The sequence below is a fragment of the Dendrobates tinctorius genome, unplaced genomic scaffold (genome assembly GCF_039654945.1).
Source record: "Dendrobates tinctorius isolate UK_male_01 unplaced genomic scaffold, ASM3965494v1 ptg000070l, whole genome shotgun sequence".
Classification (NCBI taxonomy): Eukaryota; Metazoa; Chordata; class Amphibia; order Anura; family Dendrobatidae; genus Dendrobates; species Dendrobates tinctorius.
This window is the reverse complement of record NW_027361738.1, coordinates 65,951,484-65,960,000: the sequence shown is the minus strand read 5'-3', so window position 1 is coordinate 65,960,000 and position 8,517 is coordinate 65,951,484. Positions and strand designations below refer to the sequence as shown.

Sequence of the window (8,517 nt, the reverse complement as noted above, 5' to 3'; positions counted from 1 at the left end):
GGTAAATGGACAGCTAGAGAGTAGTTTAGTACATTTTGCATAGTGCATCAGTCCAGGTAGCAAGTAGTACAGTGCATGCAGCTCAGGTAGAGATCAGTACAGTACAGTACATGTAGCTCAGGTAGAGAGCAGTTTAGTGCATGCAGTGTAATAGAGAGCAGTACAATACATGTAACGCAGGTAGAGTGCAGCATGGCATATGTACAGAGAGAGTGCAGTTTAGTACATGCTGCACAGCACCTATAGTGCAGGTAGATATCAGAACAGTACATGTAGCACAGGTAGAGTGCAGCATGGTATATGGACAGGTAGAGCGCAGTTTAGCCCATGCAGTATAGTAGAGAGCAGTACAGTAAAATTAAGTCTTGTTCAGACATCATTTTTTTTCACATTCGAGAAAAACAGTTGGGTCACCCTCCCAGGGCAGCGTGGTACTCGGTACCGGGCCGGTGTCAGGAGGATGTGTCACAGCGGCGGTGACCCGGTCCATGGCCCTGGGCGCCCAAATCAATGGTGGTTTTTAATATAGTTTATGTGAATAGTTCGTGACGCCACCTGTGGTGTTCGGCAAGGGAGGTGTTAAGCCGACGCTGCATTCAGATCCGCTGGGACTGATGGTGTGGTGCAGCAAAGATGGTGTAGCTCCCCACAGGTGGAGCTGTAGTCCCAGGGCAGTGTAGGTGCTATGGAAGAGGAGAGGTGCAGGATGGTATGGAAGCTGGTACCCAGATGTAGCGGTGCTGAAGGTGTTAGCGCACAAATAAATGGAGGACACCAGGGCTTGCAGTTTCAAAGCTTTTCTCACAGTTCGTGGTACACACTGGTGCCTGCCTTCGCGCTGTGTCCTCCGGGGTAAAGACTCAACCAACCTCCCGGGCAAGTCAGGGCTCTCCTCTCCAACACTCCGCCAACATGTACCTTCCTGAACGACTCCACCAATGCGCCTTGTCGTGTGAAGCACTCCAGTACTTAGTAACCCTGGAATGCCTCCTAAGAGATGTTCCTAAAACTCTACTTGCACCGCAGACAGCTGTAGCCTGCTTCGGGGACGCCTCACTCCCGGCTCTCTATCTGTGTTGCTGTTGTGCCTCAAGTCTTAGATGGGAGTAGTGCATTTACAGCCAACTACTCCACCGGTGTTTGCTGCAGAACCATAAGTGTCCATACAATCTCGGGGACCGGGCCCCGGCCTTTCGCTGAGAACCTATAGGCAGGGTTCCTCTTCCAACCCACTTCTCCTCTCTGTTCTCTACTCCTTCGTTCCGTACTTGACTCTCTTTCTTATGGATGCTTAGGTTACAGTTCTACGTCTTTCTCCTTTCTCTCCTTTCCCGTGCCAGCTGGCTCAGGTCACTGAGGCAGCTGCAGCACTCCTTCCTCCATCCCTTCTTCCGGGGATCCCCACTCCTCTCCGAGTGGCTTCCTTCTCCTACTCTTCTAGGGGACTGCTCTTGCAGACTGCCCCGCAGACTGACCTCTCCAGTCTGAACTCTAATTCTAAACCTTCCCAGTCTTTTATGTATTCTAACTCCACCCACCTCCCAGCACGTCCAGTGTTCCAAGCATGGAACCAATGTGGTTGTGCTGAACTACCCTGTGTGTGTGGGGTGCGAGTGTTGGAGTGTGGAAAGGAGCCCCCAATTTACCCAGACGGTGGGGCACCACACCTTAGGAGAAGGTGCAGTACCTCTGTGGCGACTGAGCCTCAGGGGCGCCACACAGTCCTAGTTTCATAAGTGATTTACTTGATCCAATTTTCTCATATGTGAAAAAAAGGTTTCTCCTATCTAAATTCATCAAAAACAGACTGCACTCGAATGGCATCTGAGCGCTGTCAGATCACAGGTACGAGCGCTATCTGTGGAAAACATGTATAACACTTGTTTGTATGCAGAGAAATGCAGTCTGAATGAGCCCTTACTTTGATAATGAATAAGATGTACATAAAAAAATACCTATAGAAAACATTTTACTCTAGAAAAAGGCAAATGATGAATAATTGACTTCTATGACTGCACTAGTACACGCCGCAATTAATTATTTGTTTAAAATATACAAATCATTTGTCGTATCGATAACACAATGCGCTAAACATTTCCGGCACCTTCCTAAGTCTTCATCTCTGAAGATTTCTCCTCCTTAGACAACTTGTGATGTTTGTAAACGTCCAATTCCCGCCGGGGGCATCAGTTCCGGTCCACATCTGCCATATGGAAGCTGTCAGTCGCATGGTGTCTCTACTAATGAACAGCCACCGGTAGAATCAATTTAGTAATTGCACAATAACACAGTTTGAGAAGTAATTACAGATGGAGTCGGCAGCGGAACCCGAAGAGCTTCCTGTCAAGCTGTAATTTCTGTAAACTATGCCTTTAATTATTTACATTTTATGTTCCATTGATTTTATGTGAGCAGAGAATTTAAGTGAAAGAAGAAATATCTGCTCATTTATTTCCAAATATACATTTCTCACTTAAAGGGAATCTGTCACCCTTTTTGGGATATCATGTAATGATATCATTCAATTGTGTGTTACCTAAGTATTGTAGTCGTATTTTTTTCCCCCTGTCCCCGCACCTTTGATGCATAAATACCTTTGTCATCACTCTTCAGATTTATGGAGATCGCCACGGTCCGGTCCGATGGGCGTGGCTTATCCCCCCCCCCGTTGTCTTGCTCTGCCTATTTCGATATAGTAAGTCTTGCGTTCACGTACGTAGTATGTCAGTGGCTGCGCATTGAAAAGACTATTTGCGCTTGCGCAGTATGCTTTGCCCAACTGTGGGCAAAGCATATAATCGCTACTGCGCATGCACCGGTATTTTTCCCAGCGTCTATGACCCGGAGGTCTTCATATGCATATGAAGACTTCCAAGTCATAGACACAGGGAAAAATACCGACGCATGCGCAGTAGTGATTATATGCTTTGCCCACATTTGGGCAAAGCATACTGCGCAAGCGGCCTTATGAATGCGCAGGCGCGAATAAACAACGGCATCTGTGATATTCACAGAAGAAATTACATCAAGCAAGCCAAGATGGGGGGAGAATAAGCCACGCCCATCGGACCGGACCGCGGCGATTTCCATAAATCTGAAGAGTGATAACAAAGGTATTTATGCATCAAAGGTGCGGGGGAAAAAATACGACTACAATACTTAAGTAACACACAATTGAATTATATCATTATATGATATCTCAAAAAAGGGGTGACAGATTCCCTTTAACATTTATAATGAAAAGACACCTGTATTCTGTGGAATAGACTCTACAAGAGCCACAGTCTGTTTCCAGCCCAGTAAAGTTCTTGGCTCTGATACATTTGTATATTATTTTATTATGTTACTTTGTGTTTTTTTAGTATAACTTTGCCTTATTTATGTACATATCCTCTTGGTTAAGGCAATCTTTAGTACATGTGTGCTTCCTTACCCTTTCTCGAATTTAACTTTTTAGTAATTTTGTCCTGCACGAAAAGTTAGGAAACTTTGCAAATATTTTTTAGGAGATTTCTCTTAATTTCTGTAAAAAAAAAATTAGAATGTTAGGGACTTCCAAACCCCGGCATTTCCCAATTGAGTCACCTGCATTTTGCTACATTGATATCAGAATGTACTCCTTTAGAGTACAGATGATGGCAATGATGGGTCACTCAGCACCTGTCTCCTGCTCTGAATGTTGTCCTTATCAGACAACAATCTCCTGCAACAGCCATATCCCCAGAGTTGGGGCTCATTCACACATCTGATTTTCATGCACGAGTGCTATCTGTGAAAACCGTACCTGTGATAGTTTGTGAAAACTGAGGGGATGGAGGTAGAGGAGAGTCGGCTCACCAGATCCACCTTTAGCCTCTGTTGAGTCGCCACAGGGAGCTGCCCAGGTCCGGGCTGCAAAAACCAAATGGAGAAAAAGAGAACCTCCAGCGCTGAAAAAATATGTACCATAGATAAAACTTCACATTTATCAGACCTCTTTAAACATGAAAATGGTGACGGCAAAACCACAACACTTCTACGAAACCTACACATTTCGGCATTAAGCCTTATTCGTGGTTTGAATGCCATTAAACAAACCATTAATAAGGCTTAACAACGAGATGCGTAGGTTTCGTGGAACTGTTGTGGTTTTGTCACCATTTTTATGTTTAAAGAGGTCTGATAAATGTGAAGTTTGAGCTACATATTTTTTCAGCGCTGGAGGTTCTCCTTCTTTTTCCATTTGATAGTTTATGGGGCCATTCACAAGTACATGATTTTTCACTGACCAAGTGGTCCACAGAAAATTGTCGAGACGTGTCTGGTTTTCAAACTTGGAAATGCAAGGTCTGTAAAAAAAAATAAAAAAAAAATTGGACCATGCTCTAGTGACATTCGACTGCGATCTGATTTTTGGAGACTATTAGAATGGAGAAGGTGGAGAAACTTTTTTTTATTTCTCCATATCAGAAAAATGGACCATACTCGGGAAACACTCGGACCACGCTCGGACCACATTCGGGTCACACTTGAGCCACGCTCGAGTCAAACTTTGGCCCCAATAGGGCCACTCTCGTGCCAAAGTTGGGCTACGCTCAGGACACACTCAGGCCTCGCTCGGGCCACACTCGGCTCAGACTTGGAACACACTCGGACCATACTCAGGTCACACTTTGACCACACTCGGGCCAAACGTGGGCCATGATCATTCCAAACTTGGGCCACGATCGGACCACACTCGGGCCAAACTTGGGCCATAATCAGGCCACGCTCGGGCCACCCTCGGACCATGATTGGGCCACACTCGCGCCAAACTTGGGTCACGCTCAGGCTACACTCGGGCAACGCTCTGGCCACACTAGGCCCACCCTTGGACCACACTCTGCTCATAGTTGGCCCACACTTGACTCACACTCGGACCACACTCAGGTCACATTTTGGTCATGCTTGGGCTACACTCAGGCCATGCTAGGGCCACACTTAGACCACACTCCGCTCACACTTGGACCACACTCTGCTCACACTCGGTCACACTCTGCTCACACTTGGACCACACTCTGCTCACACTCTGCTCACACTCGGATCACACTCTGTTCACACTCTGCTCACACTCTGCTCACACTCGGACCACACTCGGACCACACTCTGCTCACACTCGGACCACACTATGCCCACACTTGGACCACACTCGGCCACACTCGGACCACACTCAGCTCACACTCGGACCACACTCAGCTCACACTCGGACCACACTCAGCTCACACTCAGCTCACACTCGGACCACACTCGGACCACACTCAGCTCACACTCAGCTCACACTCAGCTCACACTCGGATCACACTCGGACCACACTCAGCTCACACTCAGGTCACACTCGGGCCACACTCGGACCACACTCTGCTCACACTCGGACCACACTCTGCTCACACTCGGACCACACTCTGCCCACACTCAGACCACACTCTGCTCATACTCGGACCACACTCCGCTCACACTCGGGCCACAATCAGGTCACACTCGGACCACACTCAGCTCACACTCGGACCACACTCAGCTCACACTCTGCTCACACTCGGACCACACTCTGCTCACACTCGGACCAAACTCTGCTCACACTCGGGCCACACTCAGGTCACACTCGGACCACACTCAGCTCACACTCGGCCCACACTCGGACCACAGTCTGCTCACACTCTGCTCACACTCTGCTCAAACTCGGACCACACTCGGACCACACTCTGCTCACACTCGGACCACACTCGGACCACACTCGGACCACACTCGGACCACACTCGGACCACACTCGGACCACACTCTGCTCACACTCGGACCACACTATGCCCACACTATGCCCACACTCAGGTCACACTCGGGTCACACTCTGCCCACACTCTGCCCACACTCTGCCCACACTCTGCCCACACTCTGCCCACACTCGGACCACACTCGGACCACACTCGGACCACAGTCTGCTCACACTCTGCTCACACTCTGCTCACACTCTGCTCACACTCGGACCACACTCGGACCACACTCTGCTCACACTCGGACCACACTATGCCCACACTTGGACCACACTCGGCCACACTCGGACCACACTCAGCTCACACTCGGACCACACTCAGCTCACACTCGGACCACACTCAGCTCACACTCAGCTCACACTCGGACCACACTCGGACCACACTCAGCTCACACTCAGCTCACACTCGGATCACACTCGGACCACACTCAGCTCACACTCAGGTCACACTCGGGCCACACTCGGGCCACACTCAGCTCACACTCGGACCACAGTCTGCTCACACTCTGCTCACACTCGGACCACACTCGGATCACACTCGGACCACACTCTGCTCACACTCGGACCACACTATGCCCACACTATGCCCACACTTGGACCACACTCGGACCACACTCGGACCACACTCAGCTCACACTCGGACCACACTCAGCTCACACTCGGACCACACTCAGCTCACACTCGGATCACACTCGGATCACACTCAGGTCACACTCGGGCCACACTCAGGCCACACTCGGGCCACACTCGGGCCACACTCGGGCCACACTCAGGTCACACTCAGGTCACACTCGGACCACACTCAGCTCACACTCGGATCACACTCAGGTCACACTCGGGCCACACTCGGGCCACACTCGGGCCACACTCGGGTCACACTCGGGCCACACTCGGGCCACACTCAGGTCACACTCAGGTCACACTCAGGTCACACTCGGACCACACTCGGGCCAAACTTGGGCCATAATCAGGCCACGCTCGGTCCACCCTTGGACCATGATTGGGCCACACTCGTGCCAAACTTGGGTCACGCTCAGGCTACACTCGGGCAACGCTCTGGCCACACTAGGCCCACCCTTGGACCACACTCTGCTCATAGTTGGCCCACACTTGACTCACACTCGGACCACACTCAGGTCACATTTTGGTCATGCTTGGGCTACACTCAGGCCATGCTAGGGCCACACTTGGACCACACTCCGCTCACACTTGGACCACACTCTGCTCACACTCGGTCACACTCTGCTCACACTTGGACCACACTCTGCTCACACTCTGCTCACACTCGGATCACACTCTGTTCACACTCAGACCACACTCTGCTCACACTCGGACCACACTCCGCTCACACTCGGGCCACACTCAGGTCACAGTCGGGCCAAACTTGGGCCACACTTGGGCCACACTCAGGTCAAACTTGGGCCACGCTCGGGCCACACTCGGGCCACACAGACCACACTCGGCTCACACTTGGACCACACTCAGGTCACACTCAGGTCACACTCTGCTCACACTCGGACCACACTCTGCTCACACTTGGACCACACTCTGCTCACACTCGGACCACACTCTGCTCACACTCGGACCACACTCTGCTCACACTCGGACCACACTCTGCTCACACTTGGACCACACTCTGCTCACACTCGGACCACACTCTGCTCACACTCGGACCACACTCAGGTCACACTCGGACCACACTCGGGCCAAACTTGGGCCATAATCAGGCCACTCTCGGGCCACCCTCGGACCATGATTGGGCCACACTCGCGCCAAACTTGGGTCACGCTCAGGCTACACTCGGGCAACGCTCTGGCCACACTAGGCCCACCCTTGGACCACACTCTGCTCATAGTTGGCCCACACTTGACTCACACTCGGACCACACTCAGGTCACATTTTGGTCATGCTTGGGCTACACTCAGGCCATGCTAGGGCCACACTTGGACCACACTCCGCTCACACTTGGACCACACTCTGCTCACACTCGGTCACACTCTGCTCACACTTGGACCACACTCTGCTCACACTCGGATCACACTCTGTTCACACTCAGACCACACTCTGCTCACACTCGGACCACACTCTGCTCACACTCGGACCACACTCCGCTCACACTCGGGCCACACTCAGGTCACAGTCGGGCCAAACTTGGGCCACACTTGGGCCACACTCAGGTCAAACTTGGGCCACGCTCGGGCCACACTCGGGCCACACAGACCACACTCGGCTCACACTTGGACCACACTCAGGTCACACTCAGGTCACACTCTGCTCACACTTGGACCACACTCTGCTCACACTTGGACCACACTCTGCTCACACTTGGACCACACTCTGCTCACACTCGGACCACACTCTGCTCACACTCGGACCACACTCTGCTCACACTTGGACCACACTCTGCTCACACTTGGACCACACTCTGCTCACACTCGGACTACACTCGGACCACACTCTGCTCACACTCGGACCACACTATGCCCACACTTGGACCACACTCTGCCCACACTCTGCCCACACTCTGCCCACACTCTGCCCACACTCGGACCACACTCGGACCACACTCGGACCACACTCGGACCACACTCGGACCACACTCTGCTCACACTCGGACCACACTCTGCTCACACTCGGACCACACTCTGCTCACACTCGGACCACACTCTGCTCACACTCGGACCACACTCAGCTCACACTCGAACCACACTCAGCTCACACTTGGATCACACTCA

General features: G+C 51.5%; 1 protein-coding gene across 8 annotated transcripts in view; it reads left to right on the top strand.

The window, feature by feature from the left end:
- Nucleotides 1-8,517, top strand: part of KIAA1217 (KIAA1217 ortholog) — an 804,298-nt gene that overhangs the window by 492,961 nt on the left and 302,820 nt on the right. The gene's annotated exons all lie outside the window — the stretch shown is intronic.